This window comes from Lissotriton helveticus, chromosome 4_1 (genome assembly GCF_964261635.1).
Source record: "Lissotriton helveticus chromosome 4_1, aLisHel1.1, whole genome shotgun sequence".
In the NCBI taxonomy this organism is placed as follows: Eukaryota; Metazoa; Chordata; class Amphibia; order Caudata; family Salamandridae; genus Lissotriton; species Lissotriton helveticus.
Genome location: NC_136063.1, coordinates 1,619,056,856 through 1,619,072,440, shown reverse-complemented (window position 1 = coordinate 1,619,072,440; position 15,585 = coordinate 1,619,056,856). Strand labels below are relative to the sequence as shown.

General features: G+C 41.3%; 1 protein-coding gene across 5 annotated transcripts in view; it reads right to left on the bottom strand.

Annotated features, from left to right (window-relative positions):
* NT5C3A (5'-nucleotidase, cytosolic IIIA) overlaps positions 1-15,585 on the bottom strand; it is a 373,159-nt gene that overhangs the window by 140,696 nt on the left and 216,878 nt on the right. The gene's annotated exons all lie outside the window — the stretch shown is intronic.

The following is a 15,585-nucleotide window of genomic DNA, read 5'->3' as shown; positions in this document are numbered from 1 at the left end:
TCCTATTTATTTTTGCATTTATCAATTTATTAAATTGGTTGTCCGGCTGGAAATCATCAATATAACACTGATTTAAGTATATATATTTATCTCATCCATATTGTTTCTTTTAAAGACCATTGTTTTTATATAAAACCAAATATAGGAACATCACATTTTTTGGAGGAGCTCACGCAGTTGTTGACACCCTATGCTCACTACGGTATTATATAGATGGGAGACTATAATTGCATTCTGGACAGGGAACTTGATAGCTCACAGCAAGTGGCGCGCCCAATGGGTAGAGTTTCTAAGGCATTATTGAAGAGTATGGATACGCTGAACCTGAATGAGATGTGGTGGGCAGTTCATGTTAAGACTGTTGTAGACAAATCTAGGACTCTATTTAAATATTCCCGATTTATGCCCTTATGTGGTTATATCAAAACATATCCTTATAAAGGCATAAAAATCATACCCATATTAAGTCATAGCCAATGCAGTCCAAATACGGCAAGGCTACTCCCATAGACTCCTAGAAAGCACAACGCGTTCCTAAACAAACCAAGCCTCCAGCAGCCCGGTAATTCCCCCTGATTCTGTATTGATTTGTCCTAGAACTCCTGGAGTCCTGAAAGAACTGCGAGTTCTTAGTGACGTCTTATGTCAAACCTTACGTCAAACTCGGCACCTTCCAGGTATAAATATACCAGCATCTGCCCTAGCAAGACACACGGTGGTTTGAAGCAGATCGACTATCTACTTGCCCGACGCCCTGCTGTAGCAAGTGCCGAAGGAAGCCGACCCTCCCATTGACGCACTGAGAGAGACGCTGTCTTTTCTCCTGCCGAGAAATTCAGCTCCAGTGTTTCCCTGTCACCTTTGCGGGTTGCTGGGAGATCGAGTTCTGAGAGAGAGATACAAGACCTCCTTCATTCTATAACCAAGGTAGGGAGCTGATTAGACCCTTAGAGAATTCTTGATTCAGATTCTTGGCAGAAACTATCTTAAACTCAAACTACAACTCATTTACTTCTTCCCATGTACTAGGCTTAGGTTAGGTACACCAGGGTAGGCATATCTTAGAAGCACCAGTTGAGTACGTTTAGTCATCTTTTATCATTGTATGTATTTTATCCGTTTTAAGTATCTTATGGCTTAGAAACCATATAAATGCTTTTACAGTATTATTTCATAATACTCCTTTTACTGTACGCACTTTACTTTATGACAAGTATTGCAATTGTGACAATTCACTTCTCTTGCATGAGAAAGAAGACTGCTCAATAAATAACCTCTTTTATTGAAAACGCCCGTCTCTCTATTTCTCTGCACTTCTGGTGAAACTAAGCATGCACGATTGACTGAGTAAAATAGCTATCTATTGTTTCCGCGACTCTGGAGATATACTCCTTGTTCTAGGGGAGCAAAGTTGTCATGTTTATGCGGTTGTCAGAAACTAATCCCTTCTTGTGTACTCGAGAAAGTTTCTAGTGACCTCTGAGCTAGCTGGCATTCTTAATTAAGTCTAACATATTCAATAGAGACCTAGTCGACCTCAGTCCTACGTCTAAACTATCGGTTATGTTATTCCAATGCGCAGAGCCTATTGGGAATATAGGAACTACACGGCGCCCAACGTTTGGTAAGGTGATAATTTAACGCTAGATACAAGAGTAACTCAGTCGTACTTTTCACACAGATCCCTTTTTCCGTAAAAACTCCAAAAGACGTCTGGAGTGGGTGAAAGGTTGATATCCGCCAAAACTTAGTAGGAAGAGAATCCTATGAATTAGTTTTTGGTTTAGTCAACGTTGAAGGATACAGTGTTGCAAAATATTGTGCACCTAATCTTTGTTTCCTTGAAACCTGATCTGCAAAACTTTCTGTCAGCAAAAAATGACAGAAAGTGACGACGAAAGGGAAAGAGCTAGAATAGAAGCTCAAGCAGACTTAGATGACACAGCCCTTCAAAATGACCCGGATGCAATACTCATCCCGGTAAATATAAGGAAAACCATAACTATAAAACTTATAGAAAATGGAGTATCACCAAGAGGTGGTACAGTCATATTTGTGGTAGAGGCACATGAATATCGGTAGACAGAGGTATTCTATTCATGGATACATTTTCCAGCAGCAAATGCTGTGACACACGAGTTCCACTACTACAAAGCAGAGGAACCTCCAACGGAATACGTTCCTTTCGAGGACGTTGAAATTCCACTAACTTACCAGGCGCATGAGCTCTGGTTTTATGGCACCCTAAAACATAAAAATCACATTACCAGGCTCGGTCCACTAGGTAGACCAGGAGCCACATGGCCGGTTCTAGCCAGCTATACACCACATCCTGACATTGAACAAATGTCAGACAGATACATTTTAGTTCAGCTAAAACAATTAATTAAAATACATAGATAATTGGTCCAATATGTCATGCGGACTTTAACAGTCCAACCAGCAATAAAAATTCCACAGCACACCCCTTACCAGGGGAACACAAATAAAATTACACCACAGACTATACAATCAGTCATTGGCAAATTACCCGCAAAACAGGAACAAATTCCGTTCTGGTTAGCTAAAAAGATTACTCAAATAGAGGCAATATTCCCTGATAGTACACCTCATGAAAAACACGGAATTCTGACAATCGGTTTACCAATGGGGATCGCACCACATGTGGAGGACTGTGACACTTGGGGAACAGTTTTTGCTTCAATATACACAAAAACACATGGTGTTCCGTCTATGGCGGTTATACCAGACGTACTAAAACAGATTCAAAATTAATACGGTCCGGAGCCTGCTTTAAATCTAGGTATGAAATTACTGAAAGACTTTAAGCAAGTCTCGGCTATACTACTAGCCAACATAAAAGGAGAAGCAGCATCTGTGGCGATCTGCCAAAAATTAAAAGAAACAGAAATAAAAGCCCAACCTTTTGAACTTGCCAGAATAATTGAAAAGTGCTATGAAGAACTAGGTAGAGATAGTTTGGGTGGGAAACCACTAAAACCACAACTAACTGAAAATCCTGAAAAAACTTTTATTAAGAATAATCTCATTACTCAAAAAAGAAGTGGGAGGGTAATAAACAAACCACTCCCGAAGAAAAACAGTTCCAGGCCAGAGGGAGGTGTCCCCAACGGAGAGATAGATCTCCAGAACGGGGGGGGCAGGTCTCCATAATGGGAGCCCTCTGAAAAAAAGATACAACCTTAGAAATAGGGACAATTTAAGAAAACCTGACAGATATCAAGATAATGATACACGTCCCTCTCGATCTTTTCAGACTTCCTCACAGAAATCGGAAAGAAGAGGACGGTCAGAAAATAAAGAGCGAGTCAAGTCCAAAGACAAGGAACCTGCTCATCAAAGTAAAAAATTACAATTTCCCAAAAAGAAGGTAGCTAGTATTAAAATAAAACATGCCGAGGATTCGGAGGACACAACTCAAGAAAGGAGAGTGGGCCCAGACAATGCTAGACAGCGCAGCAGAAGTGACCATAGCTCGCAAGATCCTGATGAATCTTCTGGAGACAGTGGACACGAATGAATACATTCAGGTGGAAACTGCAGACACCAGAGTTAGTGTACCCCATAAATTATATGAAATAACATTACGTATAGAAGGGGACAAAACTAGGAAAATAAGAGGTCCCTTTTGGGAGAATCTATCTAAAGGCTATGATATCCTTCTAGCAGAGAAAGACTGGCCACCAGAGTTTGTAAGGGAGTGCCCACATGGCGAAGAAATGATTATGCCTGCCTTCTCAAATCACATTCCAATTCATAAAAAATACACATATGCTAGAAAATGGGCAGTGGCCCAAGCCCCTGCATTATATAAAAATCATGTAGGATGGGATGAGGATTCTCCTCACCATAAAATTCAGTTAAAAAAATCAACCTACTGCACAGAGGCAGTATCCTCTTTAACGCAAGAAGCTAAAAAACAAGTCAGGGGGATCTTTGATCAACTTGAATACCAGGGGGTGATTGAAACATGCACCTCACAAATGAACAATCCTTTGTTTCCTGTCTCCAAACCAGACGATTGATATCGTCTAGTATTGGACTACAGACACCTAAACTCTTGTTGCAAAACATTTCCAGTGCAAAATTCACACAGTGCAGCACTAATGAATAACATTGTGCGCAAAAAATATAAAACAATATTACATATTTCAAATGGTTCCTTCTGTCAAAACATTGCAGCAGAAAGCAGGTATTTGCCCGCTTTCTCCAGTATGGGGGCCCAGTGGCAATTTTGTCGTCTCCCCAAGGGATTCAAGAACAGCCCAGGATTATTTTCAGCCAGGGTAACAGAGTTACTACAAATGTATGATGATGAGGCATTATCTTATGTTGATGACATCTATCTCACAGACGATGACCTGGAGACACACTTGAAAAGAGTGAACACCATTATACTTGGGGTCGCATCTTAAGGGTACAAATCCAACTTTAAAAAAAATCAAACTGCTATAGCAAAAGAAAGAGCCCTAGCTCAAGGGAAGAGCATATCTGTTTTAACAGCAGTATCAGCCCTGGATGCAGTAACAAGACCAAGCATTCCAAATGCTATGGCATTAGATCCAGAATGGATCCAATGGGTTAATTATCTTGCGGCAACAGACGTGATACACGCATTTGATCCCAAAATGAAAAAACTAGAACATCTAGAACACGAACATGAATGTCCTCTGCCGATCGAAATTCTGCCTCTCGAACAGTACGCCTGTGTAATCTACACAGACGCATGTGCTCAACACTACGTTGTGGATAAACAAGTTTACAATGCGGCATGCGCGATTGTTAAAGGTCGCTGGCGCATAGGTAAATTCAGACCAATGGTCACTAAAACTGAATCACTCAGAAACTGTACAGCTCAGCGAGCTGAACTAAAAACTTTAAAGATGGCGCTTGAGAATGCCGATCGCGAATTCCCCACACTAATAGTGTGCGACTCGCATTCCTGCATCCAGTCTTACAATAATTTCATGCAGACCTGGATAGAAAACGGTTACAAAGATGAGACAGGTGTCACAATAAAGCATAAAAAACTATGGGAACAAGTAGTTCTTTTACAGAAAGAACTACGAAAGACTCACGTGATACATACGCAGTCTTCGACGTGATGGCGTTCACTTTGCAGGGAATTCATTGGCTAACACAGCCACAACGGCAGCTGTACAACCGGCTTCCGTAGCTACAAAAAGTGTTCTAAAAACAAATAGATGGAGAAACCATGCTGGCAGTAAAAGCCTCATTAAAAGGCGACTTTGCGGCATTACCTCTAAATGATCCACTCAATAATACATACATAATTGATGCAAACTCCGTTCCTTTTGCTCGAATCCCTGGAGTGGGGGACAGAGTAATTCCAAACAGGAACCGGAGGGCTTACTTGGTTCAAGAAGCACACATGGGAATGGGTCTGAGGCACAAAGAGATCTTGAAATCTCTAATAGAATTGCAATCAAAATACTGGTGGCCGGGAATGAGCGTGCAAGTTTATAACTTTGCAATGGATTGTCAGGACTGCAATAGAGATCGCAGTTATGAACCGGACCAGATATCTGACTCTAGCACAGTAAGACCAGCCCAGACACCTCTATTAAACAGCATTAGACTATCTACACGCAGGCGTCCGACCGGACAAATGCGATCCCATAAATATTAAGACGAGATTAATTTGGATGTGGCCCCAGCGCTCGGCTGACGCCAGAACTGTTATAAAAGATTTGCGAGTCTTTATCGGCAAATACGCAATTGTCATGCTATATTCTGACCAGGGTCCTGCGTTTAGCTCTCGAGCTTACAAGGAGACCATGGCCAGCCTGGGCATTGCATTGCGGTACTCTAGTCCATTCCATCCTGAGGGAAATGTGGTAGTGGAGAGAAAAAACCGTGACATAAAGCAATCTATAACAGCGAGGATATTAGGTTCGGGTGATGGGTGGGTCAAACATCTAATAAGTGTCCAACGTATTCTTAATAATCTGCCAAGACATTCTCTGGGTGGAATCACTCCGTATGAACTTTTGTTTGGTACAAGAATGATAATCGAAGACCTCGATAGTCAGACTTCAGTGGTAGAACTAAAAACCTTTGATATCAAAGATCGTTTGGCTGTTTTACAAGACTTAAATGAAAATAGAAGAAGTCTAAGTAACACAAAGCTAAAGCCAACGGCCACTGAAGAAAAACCACCTGTTCCAGCAAGACCTGTCTGGATTCCAAAGATTGGGGAGTTGGTCAGAAAAAAGATCGCAGTGAAGAAGGAATTTCGGCCTTTTTTTAAAAACAGCAGTACCTGTCTTAGCTTTCAGCGGAACAAGATCAGTAGTACTACCGCCACTTGCTGGTAAAAAGGAGAACAGAGTTGTATCAATCGACCTGGTAAAACCACAATCATGTGGCCAATAATAAGTAGTAGGCCCAGTGGACTCCCAAGAAGTAGCAGAAGACCAAACCTTGCTACAATCCAACAGGTTCAAACTGAGAGACTAATCACATTTGATAAACCTGCAGTGAATAAAGAAGGACTATGCAACAAAGCCATGGAACTTGTGCCTCTTGAAACCCAAATTGCAACAGTTCGTCAAGAAACACCAATCTACAATGATGTAGCCTCTGAATACACTAATACGACAAAGGAAGGTCCTAAGATTAATGAAAATCCAGAGATTAATGAAAATCCTGAAGCAATCCCAACAATCGACAGAACTGCATCTGGCTATTTCATCAATTTCGATGACTTTTCTGAAGATCCAAGTGAACATGAAGAAAAGCCAGCAAACAAAACTTTCAAAGACAAAATTACAGAACTCTTTCATCAACTTGGAGAAACATACATGATTTCACCATGGATTGAATTGTGGATTGTGTTAGGTGTACTTTTCCTCCTGCTCTGGCTCATTTTGGTTTTAAGCTTGGGAAGAATGATTGATGGAAAATACAGTACAATGGACACAGCAAGTCAGAACATCACCTTGGTTCTAAAGCCTCACAGATCTTCTCACATCGAAAAAAGAGAACTATCATCAGTGAACATCACAGCCATTCCTATACCTGGTGGTGTAGCATGGGACGCTACTGATTACGACATCTATGGCCCAGTTGAACTCTTGAAATATCGACATCAGTTCAAGGTTTCGTTAAGTGACTTTGTATCACCGAGCACTTTCCCTGATGATTGGGACTTTGAAAATATTAATAATATGATGTCAGATTTAGAAATGTCAGCAAAATTTACAGAACATGATTATTTAGAAGGTTCATCAGATTATGAAGAAATGTATTGCTTTAATCATTATGGGCACCACTATTTGCATAAATCTGCTAATCCTAGAAATGTTTTTACTTATAATCAATGGGAACATTGTCCAACACCGCCAAAAGGCAGCTCGAAAACATTTTATGAGAAATTCACATACTTCTCAGGGTTTAATAACACTGATCCAGAAACGTTTTATTTTAAGATTATGAATAAGACAGGAATGAAAAACATGTTGACGAATACTAAACTGATTTATTCTGCAAAATATTATGATAAATTGTCTACATTTGGTTTTGAATTTTAGAAAAACAACATTGAGACAAAAACTGTCTGGGGTACAAAAGAATGGCAGGTACAAGGTTTATAATCATTATTTAGAGCCTGCATGATCCCAGAACAAATAATGTTCCTGAATGACACCATTCAACAAACAACCTGTCTTGGCCTAGCTAGGATAAAGGACTTAAACAAACAGTCTATACCCAAGCCCATACCTGATAGTAATAGCACAACAGATGTGGAGATAGACGTATCCCATATTTTACACCAAAACAGAACTAATCCTGATTGGAAAAAATGGTTCATCTGGCCCACGGACACTAATAACTGTCAAGATAGATTCCTGAACAAAACACAGGGGTTAAAACTGAACAGGCCAGACCCAAGATATTCCCAGAGACAACATCCAGGGATAATAACAACATACAGTGTAGGAAAACTATGCCTCGAATGGCTACAGAAATCCACACTACCTGAAATTAAGCAACACTTGACCTTACTTAAAGAAGGTGCTGACCTGCGAGATTTCTTATTTGAACCTCGCAAACAGCGTCAAAAACGTTTCATATATACCGGTATATATGCTGCTTACAACGAAGCCTGGAAAGTAACGCAAATTGAAACTGCTGAAAAAATACGAGAAATTGATCGTATTAATTTGGAAAAATCACTGTCTGTAGTGGACAATGGGTTAACGACTCTGTCCTTCAGAATTTATTCACTGGACAGCATTGTATCATCTGCTATTGATATAATAGAACAGGATATGCTAATGTTACAACATGGCCAGTCCTAATCACGTTCTATTGTACAGTTAGGCCCGAATCAAAATCTCCGTTCAGGCTACGTGCCATGGCGTCTAATCAACACAACGTCATTGTTTTCTGTCTTTAACCTTACAGATAAACAAATCTCTTTGGCACAGAAAGGGGCAGACTATACGGTGCTGAGCATTGAAAAACTAGAAAGATTACCATTGACAGTCTCCGAAAAACCTGTCATTGAATAGATAATACATGGCACAATTACAATTCCGCTAACGACTTTTCAGTTTCAATATTGCCAAAAGCATATACCAACGGGCCTGTATGAAAGGTTGGGTAAAGGGTACATCAAGTCAACCTGGAACTTACCTTACACACATAGATGTTGGAGTGGGGGGGAAAAAAAGAGGTAATTCTTAGTGGTAACAACTGTAATAATTCACTGAGCGGTACACTTCTGTATCAAGGAATTAACTTGCATGGAGCCTGCGAAGGTTCATCAAATAACCTTTCATGCCACCTGCACGGCACCCCTGCAACACAAATAGAGCCTTTTTTCAGACAACTTTCCAACGGCAGTTACGTTATAATAAGTGACCGCAGCTGTTGTGGCATGGTGCCAGGAACGGCCTATCTCGTGAGTGTTACATCCAGGGTCACTTGCTGTGTGCAAGTATTGTATCCAAACAACAAACCAGACAAGGAGGCAACAATATGGCCTTTGTTGAATATCTCTTCTATTCGAATTGATACTTTAAGCAGAATGAAGTCCATTCTTTTACAAACAACTGTGCCTTTAACCTCGTCTAGAGAAACGTATGATCTGCAAGTAGCAAGGACAGCAGCAGAGATACATGCATTATTATCGACAAATTGCCCCGTGCATTTCGTAGAAATGTTAAGTCAAATCTTAAACATGTCAGATACCAGTGGCATCGCACATGTATTTAAGACAATTTCTTCGGGACTGTTAGCACCCTTTGAAGCAGTCCTGAGCGTCTTCCCGAATTTCGTGCACTCTGTGTTCGGCGGCCTGCCTCTCATCTTGGGACTCGTAGCAGGAATCTTATTTTTGTTCCTTCTGCTCCGATAAGGCAAGTCAAGTCACAGACAAAACTCAGGCTAGAATGGAAGAAACGATCCTAGCAATGCGATACAGAGAGTGGATTACTAAAGTCCTCGGCTTGGCTCGGCTAAGAGATCTGAATACTACCTGGTTTCTTTCATTCAGACCAATCTGGCAAGATTGCATCCTACCTGTTCTACGATGCCTGCTCTGCGGAAAATAATGCGTGTTAGACGTCTGTCTCACACTCCCATCAGCAGTACCTATGGATATTGATACTTTGCTTGGTTCGGTAACGAATCATGCAACGTGTTGTCCCCAGCGGCTACCTATTCTGATGACGGCATTCGTTGAGACCTCACCATTACATTTAGGTGGCGGTGAGGTACGAGATGAAAGCGGCACACAGGTACAACCTTCTGTGACCATTGCTGAGCTACAGAACGATGACGGCAATGCATCACACATATGCACCATTTCTGCACTATTTCCAGACTTGGTCCAACTTTCGCCTACTGTTGTAGATGAATTCTTTGCCAGCCTATCTGAGTTAATGTTCTCTCCTAACAACGAGAATAACTTTTGAAAACGCGAGCACACAGCGTTCCATGAACTCTGAATTCTGCCTTCAATTTGATAAACAGAACTTCTAAAAAAACTATTTTTTTTTCCCTGAAGGCGAAATTATATTTTTCCCTGTTCCTAAAATATTTACCTTTTTGGCACATGATACTCTGCTTAAAGTAGAACTATTCTTAGAGAACAAGATTTCTATTTTGAAACTCTAGGGACAATATTTTGACTTAGCCTCTAGCACATGTACAGTCTTGTATAAATATGTGATGAAAGGGTCTCGACCTTCTCTTCTGTATTAAGAGCCATTTGATAAATGTAAATTTCGTGATTCATTCAGTCAAACTTTCCAATGTACAATATATGCATTATCTGAATGATACCACTGCTTACAAAAACGTACAGTATAATACTAATTTTTCGTGTATATACCATTTCAAATGCATTTTATGTATTTTGGGGTGGGATGGAAAACACATGCGTCGATATGTTTAAAATTGCTTAGTATTTAGTAATGATGGACATTATACGTGGAGTGGTTGTTTTAGACGAATCTAGGACTCTATTTAAATATTCCCGATTTATGCCCTTATGTGGTTATATCAAAACAAAACATATCCTTATAAAGGCATAAAAATCATACCCATATGAAGTCATAGCCAATGCAGTCCAAATACGGCAAGGCTACTCCCATAGACTCCTAGAAAGCACAACGCGTTCTTAAACAAACCAAGCCTCCAGCAGCCCGGGAATTACCCCTGATTCTGTATTGATTTGTCCTAGAACTCCTGGAGTCCTGAAAGAACTGCGAGTTCTTAGTGACGTCTTATGTCCAACCTTACGTCAAACTCGGCACCTTCCAGGTATAAATATATACCAGCATCTGCCCTAGCAAGACACACGGAGGTTTGGAGCAGATCGACTATCTACTTGCCCGACGCCCTGCTGTAGCAAGTGCCGAAGGAAGCCGACCCTCCCATTGACGCACTAAGAGAGACGGTCTTTTCTCCTGCTGAGAAATCCAGTTCCAGTGTTTCCCTGTCACCCTTGCGGGTTGCTGGGAGATCGAGTTCTGAGAGAGAGAAATAAGACCTCCTTGATTCTATACCCAAGGTTCGGAGCTGATTAGACCCTTAGAGAATTCTTGATTCAGATTCTTGGCAGAAACTATCTTAACTCAAACTACAACTCATTTACTTTTCCCATGTACTAGGCTTAGGTTAGGTACACCGGGGTAGGCGTATCTTAGAAGCACCAGTTGAGTACGTTTAGTCATCTTTTATCATTGTATGTATTTTATCAGTTTTAAGTATCTTATGCCTTAGAAACCATATAAATGCTTTTACAGTATTATTTCATAATACTCCTTTTACTGTACGCACTTTACATTATGACAAGTATTGCAATTGTGATGTGATTGTCATGCACTTCTCTTGCATGAGAAAGAAGACTGCTCAATAAATAACCTCTTTTATTGAAAACGCCCGTCTCTCTATTTCTCTGCACTTCTGGTGAAACTAAGCATGCACGATTGACCGAGTAAAATAGCTATCTATTGTTTCCGCGACTCTGGAGATATACTTCTTGTTCTAGGGGAGCAAAGTTGTCATCTTTATGCGGTTGTCAGAAACTAATCCCTTCTTGTGTACTCGAGAAAGTTTCTAGTGACCTCTGAGCTAGCTGGCATTCATAATTAAGTCTACCATATTCAATAGAGACCTCGGCGACCTCAGTCCTACGTCTAAACTATCCTTTATGTTATTCCAATGCGCAGAGCCTATTGGGAATATAGGAACTACACTACAAGACTAGGGGTTATTCTTTTTATTCACTGCCGCAAGGCACTTTTCTAGGATTGGGTATATGCTGGTGCATCCAGGACAGCCAGCAGATTTCTGAGAGGTATGTTATCTCGATCGAACATTATCTGATCATGCTCCTCTGGTGGGCACGTTGAAAAACCAGGCATATGTGGCCCGCTGCCGCAATGGGCATTTCAAGCCCGTGCCCTAAAGAATCAGGCCTATAGGGAGATTATAAGAGAAGTGGTGATGGAATTTTTGTTGTCCATAGAGGGACTGTTCCCTCGGCTGGGACTATATGGGAGGCCTTAAAGTTGACTATTAGGGGTAGGTGCATGGCAACATCTTATTAGGTATGTTTCACACTGCAACGCGAGGTTTCCGTACTGGAGAATCGCATAAGAGAGATAAGACAGGCCGACACACGGAAGAGACATGGGAAGATCATCATAGATTGCAAGTCGAGCTGGATGAGGCATGGGATGCCCTAAGTTATCATGATTATAAAACATATACAGAGAATGAGCACGAACAGGGAGACAAGCCAGGTCTGTTACTGGCGTGGTTAGTTAACAGAGAAATAGGGTGGAATGTGGTTGTTACTATCAGAGATGCAAATGTGGAGTTGCTTGTGCCACCCGAAGACATCTTGTGCCATTTTGCAGAGTTTTACTCTACTCTCTAAAAAAGGCAGGACGAACACGATGAGTTGGGCATCACTCTTATATTAGAGGAGGCGCAACTGTCAGTAGCAGGTGATATTATGCAGGAGATTTTAAATGCCCCGATTGAAGAGTCAGATGTTACATGGGCCGTTAAAAATTTGAATTCATGGAAGGTGCCAGGGAACGATGACTTAACTGCAGAATTTTATAAGGAATAAATTGACATGCTATGTGCTCCATTGTTGGAAATGTATCAGGAGGCCTTTGAACGAAGGGTGTTACCTGCTACACTGAGGGAAGCATATATAGTGATTCTGCGCAAGTAGGGGAGGGATGCATCTGACTGTGAATGATACTGCCCCCATGTCAATGTAAAATGTAGACGTAAAAATTCTGGGGAAGATTCTGGCTCGTCGCTTGGCTCAGAAGGTGGGGGAATTGATTCATCTGGATCAGGCGTGATTTGTGGCGGTCGCACTACTACCACTAATATTCGGAAGGCTTTCCTGATAATTGAACAAACAGAGCAGGGAGGGGATGTTGATTGGCTGTTTATGACTCGCGTGTTGGAGCAATACAATCTGGGTGAATCTTATTTACAGTTGGTACAGCTGCTGCACACTGAAAGTATAGCTAGAGTTTAAGTCGGCACTAGGCTCTCAGACAGTTGGCCCGTTGAAAGGGGGATACGACAGGGCTGTCCCCTGTACCCACTGATTTTTGCTTTGGTAAGAGAGCCTCTGGCGTGACTGATGCAAGCAAGAATGAGGGACATGGAATAATGGTTGGAAATAAACATGAGGTTATCTACCTCTATGCTGATGACCTGTTATTAACCTTGAGAGACCCGAGGCGCTCCTGGCCTGAGCTGCGGAATACGAATATGGAAGGGGGGATGCATTCAGGGTTCAAGCTGAATGTGGATAAGTCTGTTTTATACCCGCTACAAACCCTTGACATGAGGGAGGAGTAATTTCCTGAAATACAGTTACAGATCACCCCAGTTAAATATTTAGGAGTATATAGGAGCTTTAGGGAGACTGAAATGTATGAGGCGAATGTGGGAGCTTTGCTAGATGATGCGGAGTGTACACAGGTGGCTGAAATTCCCTATGCACTCATGGGAGGGTTGCAATCAGCAAAACGAGTATCTTACCCTGAGTTTCATATATACTGCAGCACATGCCGATGAGAATACCAGATGCTTGTTTCAGACGTTTAGATGCTTTACTACAATTGTTATATTGGGGCACTGGGAGAGCTCATATCAGTTCTGTAGCTATCATGGGGCAATGGGGGTTACAGGCTCCGAATTTCACAGTTAGTATCAGGCTTCCCATTTACAGTATGTGACTACGTGGTTTATGGAGCAGCGGTGACAGGTATGATAAAGAGATTAGTCCAATCACGTGAATTACTAGCTTTACCGCTGATTCATAGAAAGAAGAGAGGGTTCCTCCCACTACAGGTTCAGACGTTACTAACCATTTGGGAACAGACTACTAAACAAGAGAAAGCTGGGTATATATATACTCATGTCATCTGGTACTGTGGCGCATGAGCCTCAGTCCTGGGCCATCAATGTATGAAGGAAATGGGGACAGAGGTGCATTACCACCAACCCTACGGGATCTATTCAAGGATGGCCGTTTGAGGAGTTATGCTGACTTTTGTGTAACATGGGAATCAGAAGGGAAGGGTTTTCTGACGTATGCGGAATTGGCTGCAGCCATACGCCAGGTCTGGTCAGGTTTCCCTCAGGAATCCAATACACACTTACTTAATCTTTCATTCATTATTTACTTTATTCGGTTTAGTCGAAAGAAAAACATTTCGTTCAGAGTTTTGCATGTTAAAACAAACATCATATAACGGTGCTTTAAAGTGCATCAGAGCTCAAGTTACAAATTAGTTCTATGTCGAATACAGAATTTTAAGATCCTTGCTATATTTATGGCTAAGAAGTCTGATTCCAGGAATTGGAGAGTCATAAAAGCAGGTCGACATTGGCGAAGGCCCATGATTTTTCAAATCGGAATCAGCCATCGCTTTCTGGGTTCAATATAAAATTAGCAAAAAAGGGTTACATGAAATAGCGATTGTGGAGATATACCATCACATGGACAATGGGTTAACTGCTTAGACCAATCATTTGTCGATGGAAAGGTGACAAAACAATGAAAGATGTTTAATCTGAATCGAGTCAATAAAAAAACTGGATAACTTCCAAGTTAAATAAGGCTGGATCATCACAGTTGTTTGAATTGACAATGAATGCTGAACAGAGATTTTATTTGCTTCAGCTGTCAGACAGAGACCAGCTAAATGCATTAGACAATGATTCTTTAACATCTTTCTTGATATCCGGGCCATTTTGTGGGGGTTGTGATAATAATTCTCCATACCCAGGTCAGATAAGAACTTCCTAACATATTGTAACCACAATATCTTCTTCACATGTTATAACTTAAGACAATCTGTCAAGACTGCTTGAGTAAGCGTTAACTTGTTAGACGTCCAGAGACGAAGCCACAATAGAACAATAGGACCTGCCCAGTTCTAAATGGCAGCTGAATGTGGACGTGCTTTGTGGTACTGCTAGTAAGAATCTTTAAAAAACAGTTTTCTACTTTTTGTATGGATTCAGCCTGCACATACCCCCATACTCCTGCCCCGTAGATGGCTGTGCTAACGCATTTGGCCTGATAGATACGTAGCATCTCTTCCGGGGGTCGTTTTCCAAGCCTCTGGGTAAATGCTACTAAGGCCATTGTAGCTTTTAGAAACTGCAGTTTTCTAACCTCAATTGCTCTTTTCCAAGTACCCTTTTTCATCTATAACAACTCCTAGGTAAGGATAGGTGGGAGTGTGATCTACCCTGGAATTGCTTCTATAAATATCGTTTCCTTTTCTTAATTTTCGTCCAGAAGTCATAATGAAGGTCTTTTTTATATTGATTTTTAAATCTAAATTCGGCATGAATAGGTTGTATCGATTTACAGAGCGCAGCAATTCAAGAGTGTGAGCAATGATGACCGCGTCGTCCGCGTATAGGAGAGCGGCGATTGGGCGATACTGGACAAGGGGAAGGTCCTGACTCCCGTCCAACATGGCTAATTCCAGGCCGTTTGTGTACAGTGTAAAAAGGAAGGGGGCCAGGACACAG